General features: G+C 39.5%; 1 protein-coding gene across 1 annotated transcript in view; it reads right to left on the reverse strand.

The window, feature by feature from the left end:
• LOC149837653 (uncharacterized) overlaps positions 1-24,251 on the reverse strand; it is a 119,234-nt gene that overhangs the window by 42,270 nt on the left and 52,713 nt on the right. The gene's annotated exons all lie outside the window — the stretch shown is intronic.

The raw sequence follows: 24,251 nt of genomic DNA on the forward strand, positions 1-24,251 counted from the left end.
AGAAACCCTAGAGGGGGCCGTCACCCTCTAGAGGCCTTCCTTATTATAAAAGCTCAAAAGAGAGAGAGAGAGAGAGAGAGAGAGAGAGAGAGTGGGTGAGGAAGACAAGAGAAGGAGAGGAGGAAAAGAAGAAGAGAAGAAGCCTTCTTCCTCTCCGGTCATCCAAGATTTTTTGGTCGTTTTAGAGCTTCGAAAAAGGTACGAGTTCCTCTCTCAACTCAAACAGGAAGAAGTAGTGTAAGTAAATTCCATGTAATGTTTTTGGTGAAAGGGGAAAAGAATGAAAGAATGAGAATCCAATTTAAAATATGTAATATATACATACATAATGTTACAATGGTTATGTATCTATATATTTATATACATATATGCATAGAAGATGTCGTCTTGTCGTTCCCTACCGATATATATATATACATGCAATAAAAAATCAGAATGACGATGAAAGCTGCTGATTTCTGTGCACATAATGGAATCTGTCCCACTGTTCAAAATGACAGATCTACCGATTTTGAAGGGGTGCACAGATAGAGTTCTATATATATATATATATATATATATATATATATATATATATATAATGTTCCTTTTCTGTTTTTTTATCGGTCATATGAAACATGCTATTAAGATTATGTCTATCGAATGGGTTTCTTGTAAAACATCATATTGAATGCTTTTCTTTTTTTTGTACTATGCATGACGTTATGGGGTGTTGATAAGACCCTTGTCATGTACAGGGTGAAAAGGCGTCGTCATTCATGACTGGGTCTGGATCCTGAGATCCAGACTCAATTCGTTTTAGTCATTTAAACACATGCTCATTAATGGCATGTTGTAATTTTAGTATTTTATGTAATGGGTATTTTCGTACCCTAATTTTTGTACATGTGTATACTTAATGTAAAGCAAGAACCGTAGACCCTATTGGGGTTTTCTTCTGCAGCCATCGGAGCCTCTCTCTCCTCTCTCATCGTTTTCTGACATGGTATCAGAGCAGTGATCCTCTCCAAGGTCTTCTTCCAAGGTATTCCTCTTTTTCTTACTCTTTCTTCTTCTCTTGAATCTCCAAGCCAATGTATTCTGCAAAATATCCTTTTTCAGTCAACGCATTCTCTTTCCTTTCTGCATATTTTTCCTGTTTTTAAAATCTGCATCTAATCTCTTTCTATTTCTAAAATTTGCATCTTTATTCCTAAAATTTGCATCTAATCTCTTTCTATTTCTAAAAATCTGAATTTGCATACGTTTCTTACTCATTATCCTCCTTATTCTCGTTCCTTTCACATCTAATCTCATACTGTTTGATGTGATTTCATTTTCTTTTCACATCATGTCCATATTGTTCCTTATTTTTTTCAGAAAAATAAGGTCAGATTTAGATCTGAGTAAAATATCAGATTTCTTTTCTTTTCGGGTTTCCTTTCTTTTTATTCCTCTTTGCATTTTTCGAAAAGAAAAACACGTTACATTCAAATAACGTGTTTCTGCTTTGCATTTCATTGATTGATCTTTATTCAGATCGGTTTACTGCATAACCTCGGTTTCTGTCTCGGGTTGGTCTGCAAAAAAAAAAAAGACAACTGAGTTCTCTGAAACTTCGTCTTTGTTCTGACTTTTATTTGTTGCTCCTTAAAAGTCTTGCTTTCACCCAATTTTCTCACCTGAAAAAGACAAATCATCTCATTCATAAGAAGTCAAGACCTTTCTGGACATCTAGATGGCTCTGTTTTTGTTCGTCCAGAGTTCATATCACAAGATGGCAAGACTGGGGAGGGTGACACTTCCATTACTTTTGTCAGAAATCTAGAATATATATCCTGGATGAAGCGAGATTAGGCTTTAGTTGCCTACATCACTTCCACCCTGTCACAGGAGCTGCTTGTGGCAATCCCAGATGACTGCACAACTATGCAGTTATGGCATCGTCTTGTTCAGACGTATTCTCAAGTTTCTCAGGCTAGAGTTTTATTTTTAAAAAAAGAGTTTCAAATGCTGAGAAAGGACTCCATGACTATCATGGAGTATTTAAACAAAATGAAAACTATCACAGATCAGGTGGTTATTGTGGGTTGTGCGATCAGTGATAAAGATATGGTGCAACAAACTTTGAGCGGGCTGGGACCCGATTATCATATGATGGTTACTTTCGTGCTTTGTTTGCCAGACTTACCTACATTTGAAGATCTTCGTGCTAAGCTCTTACAGTATGAGATGACTTTAAAAGGATTCTTTGAAGGTAATCACAACCCCATTGGAGCACACGATGTTCTTGCCACAAGCGTTAGCTATGGTCGAGGACGTAGCATGTATGAATCTCGAGAAAGGGGAGGTCAAGAGAGGAATGGACAAGGAGCTCGTGGAATATTACCTACTCCCAGTATGCCTCCTAATCGGCAAAGGCAAAGAACAACACCTACCTTCTTTCTATGCAACAAAAGGGGGTGCATAAAGGCAAATTGCTGGTTTAATACGCAAAATAGAAGAAAGCAATTGGAGACAAGAAAGGGAACAAATACATTGAAGAATAGTGGAGAAGTCAAAGAACTGTTATTATATGTCTTAGCTGAATTGAACATTAAACAAAATGATCAAGGCACTTGGTATGTTGATTCTGGTTCAGCCACTCATGTCACTGGTGATGCTGGTAAGCTCTTAAATCTTGTTCCTTATGTTGGTAGAAATAATAGTCACTGGAGATGAGTCTCACCACCATATTTCGCATATTGGAAATTTTGTAATTCCTATGTCTAACTTTTCTCTTGCTCTTTCAAATGTCATTCATGCTCCTAATATCAAGAAAAATATTGTTTTTGTCTCTAAGCTTGTAGATGACATTAATGCTTTAGTTGAGTTTACTCATTTTTCTGTTTGTATTAAGAACCTTCACACGAGGGAAACGTTCGCTGAAGGAAAACGTCAAGAGAATATGTATGTGTTCCAAGAGAATCCTTCCTCTCATGTTCAGCCTGTTGACTCTATCTTGAAGCTCACATCATCATCTTCAGTTCCTTCTGATAGTGTTTTTAATCTTTCTGAATGTATTGAGCCAAATCTTTGGCATGGTCGTCTGGGTCATTGTAGTAGTCGCTTTATTGATAAGCTTGTTTCAAGTAGTCTTATTCCCAAGTCAAGTCTGAATTTAAGTGTCGATAATAAAAAATGTTCTAGTTGTCTTCAGTGTAATAGTCATGTTCTTCCATTTTATTCCATTAATAAAAGAGCTTCAAGACCATTTGAAATTATATGTTCTGATGTTTGGGGTCCGACTCCAGTTCCTTCAATGTCCGGCACTAGATATTATCTCAGTTTTGTTGACAGCTATTCTCGATATACATGAATCTTCTTTATGAAAAGTAAATCTAAAACCTTCAAGTTATTTTGAAATTTTCATTCCTTTGTTTAAAATCAATTCTCTGAGAATATCATTTGTTTCTAATATGATGGAGGGGGTGAATTATCTTCAAATGACTTTATTAGTTTCCTCCAGACAAATGGGATAAGTAGACAGGTGTCTTGCCCTCATACACCTCAACATAATGGGATTGCTGAACAGAAGCATCGCCATATTGTCGAGAGTGCAATGAGCATGATGCATGATAGTAATCTTCCAGTTACCTTCTGAACAAAGGCTTTTCATACAACAGTCTATGCCATACATTGATTGCCCATAAACATCTTGGAAAACAAATCACCCTATTTCTCTTTGTATGGTGTGCATCCAAACTATCATGATTTGCGTGTATTCGGGTGTGTATGTTATGTTCATGTTGATAGTTTCATGCGGCACAAGTTTCAGGATAAGGCCTTAAAGTGAAGATTTGTTGGGTACGCTGATGATTACAAATGCTATGATCTTGTGAGCCAACGCATCAAAATATCTAAAAATGTTGTATTTGACGAATCAAATTTTGGTCATAGTGCTAACACTCCTCCAAAAATCAAAGTTTATCTTCCTTGGTTGAATTCAGATCTTTTTTCTAGTATTGATGATGTTTGTTCTTCTGAATGTAATCAAAGAGATGAGGAAAACGTATCTATTGTTGCACAAAGAACTCATGAAAGTGTGATTTTTGAACCACTGTCGGCCCCCGAAAGGTATAAAGGCATTGTTTACTCTAGACGTGAGAAGGAGATACCTCTCAGCTCTAATCAGGAGCAGAATTCCCCTTTTGTTTCCATTCAATCACCTGTTCACAGAAGATCTACCCGATCTCGACATCCAATTGATAGGTGGGTTAGTTATGAGAACTTCACGATGGACTTTCAACTCTTTTTAGCCTCTTTGGGCAAGGAAGATCAACCCACAACATTTTATCAAGCAATAAATTCTAAGAGATGGATTGAAGCAATGAATAAAGAAATGGAAGCTCTTCATGAATGTGACACTTGGGATATTGTTCCCCGACCACACAATGTTTAGATTCATACATGTAAAAAGTCCGAATTTATACATGTTGAATGTTCAAATTTATACATGTCACATATGCTGATTTTTACATGTTAAATATTCAGATTTTTACATGTTAGATATTCAGACTTAAACATGTTACATGTTCAAATTTGTACATGTTAAATATTCGGAATTTCACATGTTAAATGTTTGGATTTTACATGTTATTATACATGTTGAATGTGCAGATTTATGCATATTGAATATTCAGATTTATGTCCAGATTATTTATTTTTATGACTGGACTGTTATGTATGTTTTCATATGATTATTATGCATGCTTCCATGTAATTGTTAGGAATATTTTCACGTAACTACCATGCATAATTTTATGTGACGGTTCATGAGACTTGAAATCTCACTAAGAGTATGTGCTAACAAAAGGGGCAGCACGTATCTGCAGAAAATAGCATGAGATTGCCAATGGAGTACCAGTGCTGTCCCGTGTGCGGGCAGCATAGCTCCGGGCTCGGTAGCTATGTGTCATAGCCCAAGTTAACTGATTTGACAAAAGTAATTGTTGTTTTCATGATCATGGGATTTACTACAATAATGCAATAGAATTGCATATTATGAAAACTTGAATTTTTAAGTTGCTTAGTGTTGTATCATCAATCATCATACGCATGCTTGAATGATAATGCATGAGACAAAATATGAGAACAAAATGTGTGTTCCAAGCGTGTGTTCATATGCATATGAAATAGTTATACATGTCCATTCGTAATGTTTGTGAATGCACGTGCATTTGTAAGCATGTTGAATGATTGCATAAATTACATGTTCACTATGGTTTTTGCATGTAAAACCCCCAAAAAAATATTGAATATAGGTTGGATTCGACCGGATCCGGAACCAACCCGCACCCTTGTGTTTTTCTATTTAAACACCGCAGGGGGCGGGGGGTTATCTTTTACGCAGAAAGGAAACCCCTGCTCTCTCTCCCTGATTTCCCTCTCATCTCCCCCCTGCTCTTTCTCCCCTTCTCCTCGACGCTCACCCCGCTCCCTCTCTTTTCGTCGGAGCTGACTGACCCCGCAGGTACACGCCACCTCTCTTCTCCATGTCTTTCTCTCCCTCTCTCCTTCTGGTTTAGCCGACAGGAGGGCGCCACCCTTCCTACCATCTCCTCCTCCTCTTTTCGGTCAGTAGGCAAGGGAGACGCCTCCTGCCTCCTCTTTTTGGTCAGTAGGTAGAGGAGACGCCCCTTGCCTCCTCTTTTCGGTCAGTAGGCAAGAGTAACGCCCCCTGCCTCATCCTCATCTCCGATTAGCAGGCAGGGGCGATGCCCATGCCGCCTCCTCCTTTCCCCCTCTTTTTGAGTAGGCAGGAGGGGCGGTCATCCTGCCCCCATGTGTTTTTTTCGAACCCTTTCAGCTGCAGCAGGATGCTGGAGCTGAGAGGGCACCCCGAGTTGGGCTCGATCAGAAAAAGCCCAACCCGATTCGATTATCTCAGCCAGACCGAGCCCACCCCCTTCCCCTTTCCTTTTTATGTCTCTCCTCAGGCAATCGGAATCGAGCCCGGCTCGGTTGGGGTTCCAACCGAGTTTGGCTCGGCAAAGTGTTGCCTAGCCCAACTCTGCCTCTCCCTGCCTGCAACCAGTCAGGCTCAACATAGACGAACCTGGCTAACCCCGGGTCCCAGCTCGGCTCACCCCGATTAGGGACTTGGCTCAGCCAGTCGGCCCGAATCAAGGTCGAGTTTGGCCCATGCGACACAAACCTGGCACAAATACGTAATTTTAAAAAAGAATTCCCTTGTTCTTATTTTCGCAGTATGACGAATACTTTAGTGCACCCCATTGGTGCAACAGACTCAACACGTGCACCGAGGCACAAGCCATTTATAACCTACCCTCAGAATCGTCAGCAAATCTGACAATCTCTTATGTAAGGAAAAGTTGCATACAAAGCAATGGCTGAACACTTCTAACATTATATATATATATATAACTCAAGGATGTAGTTTTGCGTATCTTTCCATTTAAATTTATGCAATTTACTTTGTCACCACATTGTTACGTGCACAGGCTACTGCTTATATAATTTATTTGGTCGATATACGATTTTGTACACCGTGCACTGCTTACGCAATTTATTGAGCCGATATATGGTTTCGTACATCATATACTGCTTACGCAATTTATTTAGCCGATGTCGATTACATACATCGGACATCGAGTCTTGCTTTATATCATTTACATTGCCGCCACGCTATGATGTAGATAGGCTCATGTCTCTCTCTCTCTCTTTCTCTCTCTCTCTCTCTCTCTCTCTCTCTCTCTCTATATATATATATATATATATATATATATATATATATATATATATATATATATATATATATATATATATATATATATATATATATATATATTATGCCGCCGCGCTGTAATGTATAAAGGCTTATGCTTTGAAAAGCAAGAAACACATATCTGACAGTTGCACATTCGCAACCAAGTCTTTTCCTCAAACCTACGTAGCCCTAAGAGGTATGCACGATCTTTTTGTTTGATATCCGAAAATGATTCGGAACTCCTCGGACAAGAGCACAGGAAGTTGAGATTTTCTAATAAAGTTGGGGTTTTCTTTATAAGAAATTGATACCCCCTTCTTCGTAGTATCATTATCCAACATGCGCAGCATGTTAGTACTACGATGATTGCATAAGAGGTTTATAGTGACCTCGTAGTGTGCAATAGAACAGTGATAAAAAGAAAATCACAGAAATGGTGATAAACGGATAATTAAGAATAATAAATAATGTTGGGGTTTCTTTCTGAGAAACTGATACCGCTCTCATTGTAACATGTAATACCAGTTAAAAAAAAAATTTAAGATCGGACCCGGGTCGGGTCCAGACCCGACCCGGATCCAACCTGTGCCAGCCCCTCGAAAACCCTTTTCGAGGGGACTGGCAGCCCACAGGGGGAGGGGAGCCTCCGGCGACACAGGGGGCGAGCCCTGTGTGCGCCCCCTCCCTACTAAAAGACGAGAGGGGAGAGGGGAGGGCCTACGAGCCTCCCCCGACCCCCCGACTCTCTCTCTCATCATTGTGATGGAGGTGGTGAGTATACATCAAAGGATTTTACTGATTTTCTCCAAAGTAATGGAATAAAGCGTAGAGTGTCTTGTCCACATACGCCACAGCAAAATGGGGTTGCTGAGAGAAAGCATAGACATATTGTTGAAACGGTCATGAGCATGATGCACGACTGTAAGCATTCCATTCAGCCGTCTATATCATAAATCGTCTGCCTATGACAGTTTTGCAAAATAGTTCACCATTCTCTTCTCTTTTCGACATTCAACCTGATTATAATGTTCTGCGTGTGTTTGGATGCATTTGTTATGTTCATATTGATGATTCTCTCAGGAATAAATTCCAACCAAAAGCTTCCAAGTGTAGATTTGTGGGATATGCTGATGATTATAAAGGTTATCAATGTTATGACCCTATGACTAAGCGTGTTAAGATTTCCAAGAATGTTGTGTTTGACGAGAATAATCTTGGAGATGTATCATTTAATACCTGTCAAAGAATTCCCAAAGAAGAAGTTTATCATCCGTGGATGAATGCAGAATTATTTGCAGATGCTTAGGGTGATTGCTCACCTCAGTGTACGCAAGAAACTAATTCGGCTGACCAAAATGATATTGACTCAGGTCAAGCATGCTTACCTCAATCTGGTAATCAGGTTAGTGGAGATTCACACACTGAAGAAGGGGCAGGCCCACAATCGCATCCTATTGACAAATTTAAAGGGTATGTATATGCGCGGAGAGAAAAAGGTACTCCCTTGCTCCTCACACTGGATCAGATACTTATGTGTCTATTCAAAATCTGAGGAGTTCAAATAGAATCAGACATCCTATTGAGAGTCAGTTACAATAATTTTTCTATGGATCTTCAACTTTTCCTGTCTTAGGTTGATAAGCATGATGAACTCATAGGGTTTCATCATGTTGTGAAATCAAACAAATGAATTGAGGCCATGAATGAAGAACTGAAAGCGCTTCATGAATGTCAGACATGGGAAATTGTTGTCAGACCTCCTAACAAAAATGTTGTTGATTCTAAGTGGGTTTATAAAATCAAATATAAACCCGATAGCACTATAGAACGATACAAAGCAAGACTTGTTGCAAAGGGGTTTACACAGAAATATGTTCAGGATTATGATGAGACTTTCAGTCCCGTGGTCAAAATGGAGACAATAAGAATTATATTGTCTTTAGCTGTCAAACATTGTTGGACATTAAGTCAATTAGATGTCAAAAATGCATTTCTTCATGAAGACTTGAAGGAAGAAGTTTACATGGAACAACCTCTAGGATATGTTGAGGGAGACCCAAGCACATATGTATGCAGACTAAAAAGAGCCATATATGGTTTGAAGCAGGCCTCGTGCTCGTGGTTTGAGAGTTTCTCCTTAGAAATACAGAGGCATGGGTTCTCTAGATCTCTCTTAGACCACTCATTGTTTATCTTAAAGGATAAAGGCATAACCACCTTGTCGTTGATATATGTTGATGATATTGTAGTTACAGGGAATTCAATGAATCACATTGAAGAAATAAAAAGACTATTAAGTCAAAGGTTTAAGATGAAAGATTTGGGAGATTTGCGTTATTTCCTTGGTGTCGAGGTAGACAGGAAAGATGGTTACCTGACCTTGACACAACATAAATACACACTGAATTTATTGAAGAAATTTGGCATGTAAGATTGCAAGCCTTTGTCTACACCGAGTGTCTTACATCAAAAACTCAATTCACAGGATAGAGATTTATACCCCGACCCTACAAGATATCGAAGTGTAGTTGGTATGCTTCAATATCTTACCTTTACTCGCCCTGACATTGTTTATTCTATTAATCAAGTGTCACAGTTCATGCATGAGCCACGAACAGGGCATATAGATGCAGTCAAGAGAATGTTGAGATACTTAAAAGGTACCATTGGAGATGGGTTGGTGTATCAGAAAAGTTGGAAAAGATGAAGCATGCATGATGTCACGATCTACAGTGATGGGGACTGGGCAGGATATCTTGATGAAAGGAGGTCAGTTTCCGGATATTACATCTTCCCTAGGGAAAACCTAGTATCCTGGAGCAGTAGAAAACAAAAACCAGTAGCTAGATCAAGCACTGAGGTTGAATATCGATCGATGGTTGCTGCAACTGCCGAAGCTACTTGGACAAGACATTTGTTGAATAAATTGGAGGAACAGATCTCCAAATCTATCTTATTGTGTGACAATCAAAGTGCCATTAATATATACTTTAATCCTATTTTCCAGAGTAAGACAAAACACATTGAGATAGATCAGCGTTTCATTCGACAGAAGGTTGAAGACAAAGAGATTGAGCCTCATTTCATTCCTACAGAAGACCAGGTGGCGGATTTATTTACAAAGGGCTTGACAAAAAACAGATTTTGGTTCTTGAAGAACAAGTTATCCATGGTTCAAGACCATGCACAACTTGAGGGAGGGTATTAAGTGTCGTGTAGTGTTGGACCCAGTTTGGGTCTGACCCAGACCCAAACTGGGATTGCGCATTTACGTGCTTATTGTGTCACGGATGTAAATATTGTACTCTGTTATGGGATAGCTTTGTACTTTGTAAACTAATACCTAATGTTTTAAATACAATATACCAGGCCACGATAACGCATGTTGAAATATCGTGAACCTGTGCAACCTCATCAACACTAAGTTTTCCCTCTTCTTCTACCTCTCTTCTTCTCTTACTTTTCTCTGTTGAAGATTAGGTCTGATGCAAACGTAACTTCTAACATTACGCCCAAAATTGTCACAAAAAAGGCAGCAGATTGGCATAAACGAACCGCAAGTGAAGGCCAGCAACAACAACAACAACCTTAGTAACAACCATAAAGAGAGGTGTTAGGCCGCGTCTATGCCACCATGACCAGACAAGTAAAAGATAGCGAATAGAAACTCTGATAGTCGTAGGTTAAGCCTTTTTGTGATTCAGTACGAATTTTGCCAGGCAAAAGTTCATCAATGAAATATAGTATAAAATTTTGTTCAACCGAGTATTTAGCTCAAACTTTTCTCATAAACTCATTATGAATTGTCTTGATCACTTTAAGAGCTTATATGTTTGGGCACATACACATGTTGTGTATCATGGTTAACCCCGATTAACTTAGACTACGATCTCTTCAGATAACCTTGGAAGAAAAACCTGTGGAGATCGTGGATAGACGAGACCAAGTGTTAAGATCGAAAACTATATCTCTAGTCAAGGTTCATTGGTAGCATCATGGAATCGATGAATGCACCTAGGAACCTAAAACCGACATTAGGGAAAAAATACCCTGACTTGTACTTTGAGTTATAACTTCTGTAAAATTTTGCGAACAAAATTAATTTAAGGGAGGTAGAATATAACCCCCCCCAAAAAAAAAAATATCAGATCCAGGTTGGATCCGACAGGATCCAACTCAAATCTGAAACCAACCCACACCCCCGTGTTTTTCTATTTAAACACCGCAGAGGGTTTCTCTTTTACACAGAAAGGAAATCCCTGCTCTCTCTCCCCGATTTCCCTCTCATCTCCCCTGTGCACTTTCTCCCCCCTCTCTCCGACGCTCACCCCGCTCCCTCTCTTTTCACTGGAGCTGCTTGACCCCGCAGGTACGCACCTCCTCTCTTCTCCTTCTCCTTCTCTCTCTCTTTCCCTCTCTATTTTTTTAGCTGGCAGGAGGGCGCTGCCCCTCCTGTCGTCTCCTACTCTTCTCGGTCAGCAGGTAAGGGCGATGCCCCTGCCTCCTCTTTTCGGTCAGTAGTCAGGGGTGACGCCTCCTGCCTCCTCTTTTCGGTCAGTAGTCAGGGGTGACGCCTCCTGCCTCCTCTTTTAGGTTAGTAGGCAGGGGTGACGCCCCCTGCCTCCTCCTCTGATCGGTTAGTAGGCAGGGGCGACACCCCCTGCCTCCTATGCTCGATCAGCAGGCAGGGGCGACGCCCCCTGCCTCGTCTTTATCTCCGATTAGCAGGCAGGAGTGATGCCCTTGCCGCCTCCAAATTTCCCCCAAATTTTGCGGAGGCAGGAGTGGCGGTCCTACTGCCCCCGTGTTTTTTTTTTCGAACCCTTTCAGCTGCAGCTAAGAGGGCACCCCGAGCTGGGCTCGGTCTGAACCAAGCCCAACCCGGTTCGATTATCTCAGTCGGACTGAGCCCAACCAGGTCCTCTATCTTAGAGGACTAAGCCTAAGCTCGGTCCCGTCTAGGGACAAGGCTGGGCTCAACAGCCATATTGAGCCCAGCCCGATCCTGTATCTCAGAGGACCGAGCCTAAGGTCAGTCCCGTCCAGGGAAAGGGCCAGACTCGGCCTGGTAACCGAGCCCACCCCCTTCCCCTTTCCTTTTTTTGTCTCTCAGGCAATCGAAATCGAGCAAGGCTCAGTTGGGATTCCAAACGAGTCTGGCTCGACTGTAGTCTGTCCAGCCCAACTCGACCCCTCCCCGCCTACGGCCAGTCAGGCTTAGCCGAGCCGAACCTGGCTAACCTCGGGTCCCATCTCGGCTCACCCAGATTCGAGACCTGGCTCAGCCAGTCAGCCCGAATCAGGGTTGAGTTCGGCCCCTACGACATAAACCTGGCACAAATGCGTAATTTTAAAAAAGAATTTTCTTGTTCTTATTTTCGCAGTACGACGAAGCACCCCATTGGCGTAACGGACTCGACATGCACACCGAGGAACGGGCCATTTATAACCTACGCTCGGAATCGTCAGCGAATCCGACAATCTCTAAGGTAGAAGAAAGTTGCATACGAGGACAATGGCAGGACACTTCTAACACACACACACACACACACACACACACACACACACACATATATATATATATATATATATATATATATATATATATATATATATATATATATATATATATATATATATATATATATACACACATGCTTTTAACTCAAGGATGCAGTTTTGCGTACCATTTAAATTTATGCAATTTACTTTGTTGTCGCGTTGTTACGTGCATAGGCTACTACTTATGTAATTTATTTGGCCGATGTATGGTTTCGTACATTGTGCACTGCTTACGCAATTTATTTAGTCGATGTACGGTTTCGTACATCGTGCACTGCTTACGCAATTTATTTAGCCGATGCACGGTTATGTACATCGTGCAATGCTTACGCAGTTTATTTAGCTTGATATGTGGTTTCGCACATCGAGTCTTACTTTATGTCATTTACATTGTTGCCGCGCTATGATGTGCACAGACTCATGTCTTGATATATATATAAATTATGCTATTGTGCTTAATGGGCATAAGCTTATGCTTTGTAACATATGTATTATATATACTTATATATATAACCTTATAAGGTACGTAGTTTTGCATACACATGCCTACCTTGCATTACGTCTGTTTTTAAAGATGCAGATTTGCGCATGCCCGCCAAGTCTTTAAAGAAAAAGGGAATTTCATGCGAGATTCTGATTTTTGAAGTATTTGTTATTTCGAAAAGCAAGAAACACATATATGACGGTTGCTCATTCGCAACCAAAGTCTTTTCCTCAAACCTGTGTAATCCTAAGAAGTATGCATAGTCTTTTTGCTTGATATCCGAAAATGACTTGGATCTCCTCGACCAAGAGCACGAGAAGTTAAGATTTTCTAATAAAGTTGGGGTTTTCTTTCTGATAAACGGATACCCCTTTCATCGTAGTATCATTATCCGACATGTGCATGTTAGTACTACGATAATTGGATGAGAGGTTTATGGTGACCTCGTAGGGTGCAATTGCACTGTGATAAAAAGAAAATCGCATAAATGGTGATAAACAGAACATTAAAATTTTTAAATAATGTTAGGGTTTCTTTATGAGAAACTGATACCCTTCTCATCATAACATACATGGCATGTTAGTAATACGATGATTGGATGAAAATTTTATGGTAATCTCATAATGTGCAAATGCACAATGATGAAAAGAAAATCACAAAAATGATGATCATCGCCTTCACAGGTAAGATGCTCGATTTTGTTTGAAAGACCTGAGCATGTAGAACAGGTCATCAGTTAAAATAGAACCTGACATACCCATTCGTCTCTTGGTTCCATCAAGGGAGATGATGTGATGATACAAAACTCTGATTGAAAGGTTGTTAACAACTATACTCCACGAGCAAATGGCACGGTGTCCTTAGTCATCGGAGTTAGGGGATTTGACTACTAAACATTATCCTAGGTGGTAGATCTCATGAACTTCTGCAGAAGTTGGATGCATTCCTTGCCACAAATGCCACTGAGGGAATTCTCTTTGGATCATTGGCCATCTCCTTTACTTGTCCGGGGTATCTTAATACATAGCATAACAAACCCCCGGGCAGTCTCAGTTGTTTCTGCGTTTATCTTATGCGTACCTTCAGGACAACTAATATGAAAACAAAGTTATTATGTTCACTTTACTTATTTTGACTTGCACACCGTGAAAGGAACAACATATATGTTAGTTTTGTTCTGAATTTTGTTAGCATGCTCATTTTGTTCTCTTCAGAAACATCTAATAAAATTGGAATGATACAAAAACAAGATTAGCATGCTTATTTTGCTTATTCTAAACATCACATCACGAAAGTAACAACGTATATGTTAGTTTTGTTCTTAATTTTGATATCTATGCACCTACCAGATTTTTATCAATCTGGTTCATTTTATGGGTACAGGTAATGATTAGGTCAGTACGGCAAGCGATGACACGATGACATAATGATATCAAGATGAGACTCTTTCCCTAACGTTTCACTTTTGAGGACATTTTTATAATTTGGTATAAAGGTTTCTTTGAAATTTCACTTTTTGTATAAACTTTAAAACCACGTTTTTAATCTATTTGGTTACAATGAATATACGAAGTTACAAATCCGTTGTATAATGGAAAAGGTTCACCCGTAATGTCCCCAAAGGTTCGTTGACATGTTATTTCGAATACCATTTTTCGCTGAACTGGTATGTTAAACTTTGTTAAAGAAATGATTACAAGGCTTCCCAAAATTTTCCTAAAAAATTATAAGTCCGAGATTTTGGGGGTGTTACATTGCATGTGATGCATGAGTGGTCGAAATGTGCACCATTCCAAGGGCAGGTGTTGCTCTAAGTTTTGTTGAGTACACTGCAAAAATCCATATAAAATTATTGGTTTTTCAAATTAATTGCACTGCAAATATTGAGACGGGCTAGAGTCTCGTGTTGTGTTTTGTATGTTGATTTGCAAAACAATTTTTTTGTAAAAAACATGTCTTTTGATAAAAGAGACAAAATAGTGTAATTAATGTTTCTTCTTAGATGTCCCTTCCATAGTGTGAGAATCCTGGATGGCGGTTTTAGGGAATCGTGAGGATACTAAAACTCTTAGTGCGATTATGCCCCTGAACCCCATATGGTGGTTCACCTCCCGGCCACGGTTTTAGGGAATTTTCGCCCCTTTGCTTGGGAGTGGTATGTAGACACAGTTGTAGTTTTGGTATACCAAGAAAGTGATATCAGTGGATGTTGATTTCTCTGGTGTCCCGACATTAGATGTTGATTTCCCTGGTGTCCCGACATTAGATGTTGATTTCTAATGTTCCGATACATGGTGTTGATTCCTGATATCGGTTGAAGGTCAAGTGTGAAACCCAGTAATAAAATACAAATTGTGTGTTAAGCTACAACTGAGAACCTATTGTTAAAATGTACCATATATATGTAACATATATATAATAATAATATAATATATTATTATTATAATATTTTCTTTTTCTTTATTTCTTTTTTTTGTATCTAGTTCATTTTGAACTAGATTAATAAACAAGTCAAATTCCTAATTGGAACTTGATCAGTTATAGTTGTTGGACCCTAGTCCAACGACTCTACGGGAGAGCACAAAATGAGCTCTCCCTCCTCTCTTCCATTCTTTATAAATAGGGGGGTGATCCCCTTCAACAAAAGTACTCAATGCTTCTTAAGCATTTTATTATTAATAAAGATTTATTATTTCATTGTTGTGTTCTTCCTTTTATACCCTTTTAGGGGTTTGCTTGAAGTGTCTTTATAGACACTCTTTTGGTGGATTCAAGTGCGTTTGTGGAAGACCACTATTTCATTACATGGTATCAGAGTCGTGGAGATCTTGAAGAGTTGACTCATTTTTTGTGCCTCACTTGCAAAAGGTGTTTCATCACCTTGTTCTTGGCTCAAGAAGATTTGTTTGAAGAAATAAATCTATTGAAGAAACTTTTTGCTACAAAAAATTGTATTTCATCCTCTCTCTTATACTTTTTTTTCTTCTTTTCTTTTTCTCTTCTCTCATCTATTCCTTTCTCACCCTTGTAAAAGATGGATGACAATGATAAGATCACCATCATACCCATGAAGCTAAATTATACTAATTATGTAATGTTGGCTTCGATTATGAAGCACCACATTTGGGGAAAAGGGGTATGGGATATATTGGATGGTTCCGATTCGGAACCTAAACTATCTCTCACCAAAATAGAGGGTGATAAAGAAGTTTCTCTAACGGAAGAGGAGAAAAGCAAGGCATTAGCCACTTATGAAAAGAAATGAAAAGAATTGAGGATAAGGCATGCAAAAATTATGTCATGGCTAATTAATAGCGTAGACATTAAAAAATGCTTTAATCTTGCTAAGTTCGAACATGCCGATGCGGCTTGAGGAAATATCTTAAAAATATGTATTCCCTTAAAGATATTGCACGTGTATAATTTACAATACAAAGTTCGGACAATGACTCAAAAGGATAAAACCATTCGAGAATATTACAATGAGTTGTCCAAACTTTGGGAAGAACTGACTCTTTTAGAGTCGAAATGGCATTGTCCCGAAGACATTGTATAAGATCGCGTATTTTTTGTCCTTAGTCAATTCATGAAATTTTCGAAATTTGGCTAAGTCTGGTGGGAAAATCGTTTGAGGCTCGAGTTTTAGACCAATGTTTTAGAGTTTGGGTTTGACCCAAGTCTCATCGATAAGGTCGAGGCGAGCCAATCGAAACGTAGTAAAGAGTTTTAATTTCGACTTTTAAATTCAAGCGAAATTCGGAATTTGATATTCGTGTAATATATCGTTGGATGTGTCTCAGAATTCTGAGCGCGATGGTATTTTACTTTTCTAAATTCAAGTTTCGGTTGGCCCACAAATCACGTTTTTCTAAAATTTTAGCAGTTTGTTGAAACGGATCCGAAGTTGGATCGAATTGGATCCAAGGCCTAGGATCCGAATTTTTATGGATTTGGGTCCTAGTTAAGTCCTATAAAAATCAGGACTTGATCCGGGTCTTACTCCAAATTTTTGTTTTGGTATGGGTTTGGATCCGGATCCAAATCCAAGCCCAACGTTTTTTTTTTACTTTAAATTCATCTAGGGGCTTTAAATTGAAGTTAGTTTCATATAAAAAGTCTTCCTAGTCAATATGACCAATTTTGGAAGCTTTCAAATATTTAAGAATAAATAAATTCAAAAAAATAAATTTATTTATTTATTAATTTTTACTAATTTCGGGATTTGGGTTAAGGAGGTTTAGGGTTAACCCTCTTCCTTAACTAATTAGGAGACTAGAGGTTTCTAAATCAACTAAAAAGTAAAAAAAAAAAGGAGTTTCAAAAAAAATGGAAAGTTCCCTAGAGAGAGAGACCCATCTTTGGAAACTCTCTCTAGAGAGTTTCCCGCTATTAAGAGGGGGGCGGCAGCCCTTCTCCCTCATTTACTCAAAGAGAAAAAAATAAAACAAGAAAGGGAGAGAGAAAAGAGAGAAGAGAGAAAAGAGAAAAGAGAGGAGAGGAAAGAAAGGGAGAGAGAAAGAGAGGAGTAGGAAGGAGGAGATTGAAGAACAAGGGTGGAAACCATTGTTGCTCAGCCAAGCACCTTCCACAGCCCTTTTTTTGAATTTTTTTTCTCTAAAGGTACGGGTACTATCTTTTGATTCGAATGAGGGATCAAATATGGATGTGTTTCCATGCGTGATTCGGTGGGGATCCATGGGCAAAAGGGCTGGATGTACATGCCTACTCTTGCTTGTGAAGAAGAGGGGCTGTATGGATCCCTCCATATCCATGTGGTTGAGGCTTTGAAGGCTTCAAAAAACTAAAATTTTCTGTGTATAATATTTCTGTATTAAAAACAAAATTTTTGAATGATATACAAGCATGTTGTTCAATGCCTAATATTCGTGGAAGCTGCTTGTTGGGGATCAACCCCCCTTGTTTGTTTTTCGTTTACGCTTTCCTCTCATTTTAAGAAAAGAAATTTTTATGTGCGAGGTCAGCAGTGGTTGGGGCACGTTCTACCTAGACATATATATATATATATATATAGTCCATCTGCGCCCCATAAGGTGCTGGCCTGACAGGCCGCACCATTGGCTGTAGGCCCAGTCGAGTAATCGGCTGGGCATGTTATTGTAAAAAAAAAAGAGAGGATAAATTAAGTTTTTATTTTTGTACCCAGGGTTCGGCTGGCTGTCGGACCAGCCGAACTGGGCTCGGTTGGCCTGACAGGCCGAGCCTGGGTGGAGGCCTGTAGTTGCAAAAAAAATTAAAAAGAAAACAAGAGAACAGAAAAAAAATAGAATAAGATATATATAGAGTTTAAAATATTTTTTTTTTGTTATGCTTTTATTTTGCTGTTATGCTGTCCAATTTTGACAGCCTACACAGGCCCAGACTGGGGCCTGTGTATACGCTGCCATAACCAACCAGGTGTTGGCTGGACATGGGATGGGTGTTAACTTCCTTATAAACAGAATTTTTCTTTTAAAATATACATACGAGTGTTAATGATAGGCACCTACAGACATGCATAGATTGAATCAAATTATGCAACAGCAAGTATGCTCTTATTAAAAAATTTTCATTCGACAGTCATGTAGTACGTACTACAGTAATTGTGTTGATGTGCCTATGTTTATTGCAAACAAACTCATTGCATTGCTAGTTACACACGTGAAAACAAATATGCATTGATGTTTCTTTTAATGGAAAACATGCATTTACAAGTAGGTGTGCACATGATGGGAACATGTAGTGATATGCATATGCAATGTTTGTCGAGATTATGCAACCAACATGAATAGGCACACAGTTTGGGAATATGAATGCACATAAGTAAGCTCACTTAAAAGGAAACGTGCATAGACTTGAGTATGCATATGGTGAAACTCTGAAATTTGCTATGGTTATGCGTAAGGAATAAGAGCTTGCAATTGACTTGAAAATGCGCAATTTGAAAGTGTTGAGAATAGGTGGTTTTAAGTGAAGTCTTTTTATATATTAGAGGCTATTTGAAATTTTGATTTTATAGTAGGCTTAAATGTAACTACTCTTTTCAGCCTCTCTCTATTTAACATAGAGAGAGGCCCTAATAACGAGTTAACAGGTTCTATTATTTGCAGCCGTCTCTCTCTCTCTCTCTCTCGTCTCTCTCTCTCCTTTTCTCTCTCTCTCCCTCTCCCTCTCTCTCTCTCTCTCTACCTAGGGTTCGGTGCACTTCATTTCTTCCGCAACATGGTATCAGAGCCTACGATCTCAGGAGCGTGATCTACACCAAGGAGCGTGATCTACACCAGGAGCGTGACCTACATCAGGAGCGTGATCTGCAATGATCTCGAACCAGGTGTGGATTAAATTTTTTTAGATCTGATAACAGATCTGGGCCAGATCTGTCATCAGATCTAATGACCATCGTGGGAGTGTATCTTCAGGTCAGGCAGCCCTAACCCCCTTCTCTTGATCGAGATCTATTGATATTTTCTGGATTTGGCAGCTGATAACAATGTTTACCTTCCATGCTATCGTGATTGTCATGATTGTTGTGATTGTCGTGATTCTTCATGTTGTCGTTAATTTCTTTACTGTCGTGACTGCAACTGAAGGCGTGACTTCAGCATCTATCGTGATTGCAGCATCTATCGTTATTGGTTTTTTTTTTCATGCTGTCGTGATTAGTTAATCAGTTCATGTTGTCAGTTCATGCTGTCGTGATTAGTGGAAACAACAAGTTGGTTTTATCTGCTGTGATGAAAATTATCAGTTTTTTTGTCGAGGGAGTCTGTGTGGAGGATAGATGCTGGTCGTCAGTTCTGGCTGATGCGTGATTGTCTTATATGTGTGTGCAGTTGTTCAATATTCATGTGTGTGGGCTGCTGTCCACTACTGTAGCAGAAATTGCAGGCTTGATTCCCTGCTGTGCTGGGAAAATACTCTTCTTGTGGCCTGCTGTTCCTTATTGTCGGTGTTTTTTTTGTAACAGCTGCTGGGTTGTTGTGTGAGTGTAACACACGTTATTGAAATCTGTCCCTGCTGAAACAAGAGTATATTTTTAGTATGGCTGAAACTTCAAAATGTGATTCCAAAATGGAACATATTGGGGAGTATAAGGCTTTTGCCAACCCCTTCTCGTATGGCTCTTCCATAAGGTTGAATGAAACCAACTATGCCAGGTAGTCCAGAACTTTTATGATGTCGGTATCAGGACATCGTCGAAAACATATTTTGTTGAAAGGCGAACCCACTGAGAAATTGGGAAAATATGTTACTTGGATGAAGATAATGCCATAGTTATTTCATGGATCATGAATAGTGTCGAACCCCATATTGCAGATGGATTGATCTACTATAATACAGTCAAACTGATGTGGGACAATCTTCGTGATACATACTCACAAGAAACGAATGTGAGTCGTATCCTGCAAGTCGAACAGGAAATATATAATTTGCAACAGGGAGATCAGACCTTGGCCCAGTACTATGCCTCTGTCAAAGCTGCGTTTGAAAGACTTAATGCTCACAGGCCTCTTTGTTGCTCGAAGCAAAAGGATCATCAAGAACAAACCATGGTTGCTCGTTTTCTTACAGGTCTTTCTTCAGATTTTTCTGTTGCAAAAGTTCAAATGTTGACTGGATCAGATGTTCCCACTCTTGTTGATGCTTACAATCGTCTGAGTAGACTTGCGATCTCTCTGCCACAATCTCAGCCTGTGACTCAGTCATCTGCTCTTGTTGCCCCATCTAGTTATGGGCGTGGAAATATTCAGAATATCAGAGGACGTGGACGTGGTATGGGAGGCAGAGGAAAGCTTCAATGTACATTCTATGGAAAATCTGAACATTTAGAAGATCGTTGCTGGGATAAGCATGGTCGGCCAACCTCTTCTTCATCAAAGTCATATACTGCAAAAGCAAATGTTACTACTATCGAGGCAACAAATGTACAAGAGAATATCGCTGCAAATGAAAGTAGTATCACCCTTAGTCGTGCGGAATATGATGAGCTGATAGCTCTTCGACCTTTGAGTTCCACCCCTCTTGTAGCTGGTGTTGCCTATTCAACCGAACATCATCTTCATCCGACTGATAGTAAGTGGGTTATTGACTATGGTGCATCCAGACATTTGTGTGAAAATTCACGTGTTTTTTCAGATCTAAAGGATATTAAGGCTCAGCTTGGAGTCTCATTAGCCGATGGGAGCTCCTCCCCGGTTGTTGGTCAGGGAAATATTTCTATATCCTCCTCATTACAGTTGAAAAATGTTCTTCATGCTCCAAACTTTCCTCAAAGTTTACTCTCTGTTAGTTGCCTTATAAAAGAACAAAACTGTAGAGTAATATTTGATCCAATGGGTTGTCATTTTCAGGATTTGCTGACGGGGAAGAAGATTGGTGGAGGCTATGAAGAAAATGGAATTTACTACCTACATCATCCAATGGGTATTGTTCATGCTGCAGTGGAACATTCATTCAGTCCTATTCAGTGGCATCGTCGTCTTGGTCATCCTTCATTGTCAAAGATTTGGTCGGTCTTTTCTCAGATTCCTTCCACCACATCATTTCAATGTGAAGCATGTCAGTTGGGCAAGCATCATCGAAGTTCGTTCCCTTCGAGTCAGAGTCAGTCTAGTAATAAAGTTTTTGAACTTCTTCATGCAGATGTATGGGGTCCTAGTAAGATTCCTACTAGGACTCAGTGTTGTTATTATCTTGTTATTGTTGATGATTTCTCTAAGTTATCATGGGTATTTTTAATAAAAGAACGGTCAGAAGTTCCAAGTATTATCAAATCCCTAATTCTTGAAATAAAAACTCAGTTTGAATCTATTGTCAAGATTGTTCGCACTGATGATGCTCTTGAGTTTAAATCAAAAGGTCTGTTACAATTTTACCAAGATCATGGCATCCAACCCCAAACTTCCTGCACCTATTCATCTCAACAAAATGGGGTGGCTGAGCGAAAACATCGGCACCTCCTTGATGTTGCCAGGACCATTATGATTCAATCCAATGTTCCTGCATTATACTGGGGTGATGCGATTACCACTGCTTGCTATCTGATCAACCGCATGCCTTCGTCTTCTGTGGGTGACCAAATTCCATTACATATCCTAAAACCTAATTCCCCACTTTTTTCTTTCTCACCAAAAATATTTGGATGTGTTTGTTTTGTACACAAACTTGGCCTTGACCGTGATAAATTAGCCGCTCAAGCTACAAAATGCATATTTATCGGTTATCCAAAAAATCAAAAGGGCTATCGATGTTATGATCCTATTTCTCGCCGAGAGTATGTCAGTGCGGATGTATCTTTCCAGGAAATCTCCATATTACTCTAGTTCTGGTTCCCCGCTGCAGGTTGATCCAGCTGAGTCTTTTCCATTACCTATACCTCCTTTTCCTTTGGAATTTGTGCCCTCATTACCGAACCAAACTTTATCCTCTTCTAGATTTAATAATCCTCCATTGGTATATGTGCGTAGAGCTCCACTTTCGCAAGAGCCTTCATCTTCTTCTTCTCCTGAGGTAAGTTCTACTGACACTGTTGATCTTCAGGATGATGATAACAGGCCTATTGCTCTACGAAAGGGGACAAGACAATGTAGCTTATATCCCATATCTCATTTTGTCTCCGATGCCAGAATTGGAAATCAGATGAAGTCTTTTATTTCAGCCTTATCTGCTGAAACTATTCCTTTGAACTATCAACAGGCAGGGCTTGATAATCGCTGGAAGCTGGCTATGCAAGAAGAAATGGATGCTTTAGTATCTCAGCATGCATGGGATCTAGTTGATTCCCCAGCAGATGCTGACATTGTTGGATGTAAATGGGTATATACAATAAAGTACAAATCTGATGGTTCTATTGAAAGGTACAAGGCCAAATTAGTAGCGAAAGGATATACTCAGACATATGGTATTGATTTCTTTGAAACTTTTTCTCCTGTTGCACGGATGGGTACCATTCGTCTTGTTCTCTCAGTAGTTGTTCAGCTTGGTTGGAGCTTGTGTCAGTTAGATGTGAAGAATGCCTTTCTATATGGGGATCTATCTGAAACCGTTTACATGCACCAACCTCCTGGTTTCGGGGTTGAGGGGGAGTGTCAGAAGGTGTGTAGATTAAGAAAGGCGATTTATGGCTTGAAACAGAGTCCTCGAGCATGGTTTCAAAAATTGTTTGAAGTGATGTCATGCTTTGGCTTTAACAAGCCAGCAGCAGATCATACACTATTTATCAAGAAAACTAGCTCTGGAATAGTTGTTATGGTGGTATATGTGGATGACATCATTCTTACAGGAGATGATGTGAAAGTTATTCAAGCCACAAAGGCTCATCTCCAAAAACACTTTGTTACAAAAGACCTTAGTTCACTCAGGTATTTTCTGGGTATAGAAGTTGCCAAGAGCCGTGAAGGGATGGTTTTGTCTCAATGGAAGTATGTTCTTGACTTATTAAAGGAAACGGGAATGTTGAGAGCTAAACCAACAAACATTCCCATGGACCATAAAGTTCAGTTGTTTGAAGAAGGGTCAAAACCGGTTGATAGCAAAAGCTATCGCTCCCTAGTAGGGAAGCTACTGTATGTAACTGTGACTAGGCCGTATATTGCTTTAGCAGTAAGCAAAATTAGTCAGTTTATGGACAAACCAACTGAGGTACACTGAAATGCAGCTATTATGATTCTCAAATACCTAAAATCTTCTCCTGGAAAGGGGTTATTGTTCAGAAAAGGTGGAAATCTGGAGATAGTGGCCTATTCTGATGCTGACTATGCAGGATCTGTAGTGGATAGAAAATCTACCACAGGATTCTGTGTGTTTCTGGGAGACAACTTGATTTCTTGGAGAAGTAAGAAACAAAATGTTGTTTCTAGGTCAAGTGCAGAATCGGAATATCGGGCTATGGCCCAAACAACTGCTGAATTGATATGGGTTCGTACTATTCTTAATGATCTTCAGGTGAAAGTTTCTTCTCCCATGACCATGATGTGTGATAATAAAGCGGCAACATATATAGCGAATAATCCTGTATTTCATAAGAGAACAAAGCACATTGAGGTTGATTGCCACTATGTAAGAGATATGGTTCAAGCTAGTCATATCACTACCAAATACCTAAAGTCTGAAGACCAAGTTGCAGATATGTGTACAAAACCTCTTGATAGACCAAATTTCTCAAAATGTTGTGACAAGCTGAGCATGATTGATATCTATGCTCCAGCTTGAGGGGGAGTGTTGAGAATAGGTGGTTTTAAGTGAAGTCTTTTTATATATTAGAGGCTATTTGAAATTTTGATTTTGTAGTAGGCTTAAATGTAACTACTCTTTTCAGCATCTCTCTATTTAACATAGAGAGAGACCCTAATAACAAGTTAACAGGTTATATTATTTGCAGTCGTCTCTCTCTCTCTCTCGTCTCTCTCTCTCGTCTCTCTCTCTCTCTCCTTTTCTCTCTCTCTCCCTCTCTCTCTCTCT

This window comes from Nuphar pumila, chromosome 5, assembly GCF_984573655.1.
Source record: "Nuphar pumila chromosome 5, dmNupPumi1.hap1.1, whole genome shotgun sequence".
NCBI classification, from domain to species: domain Eukaryota; kingdom Viridiplantae; phylum Streptophyta; class Magnoliopsida; order Nymphaeales; family Nymphaeaceae; genus Nuphar; species Nuphar pumila.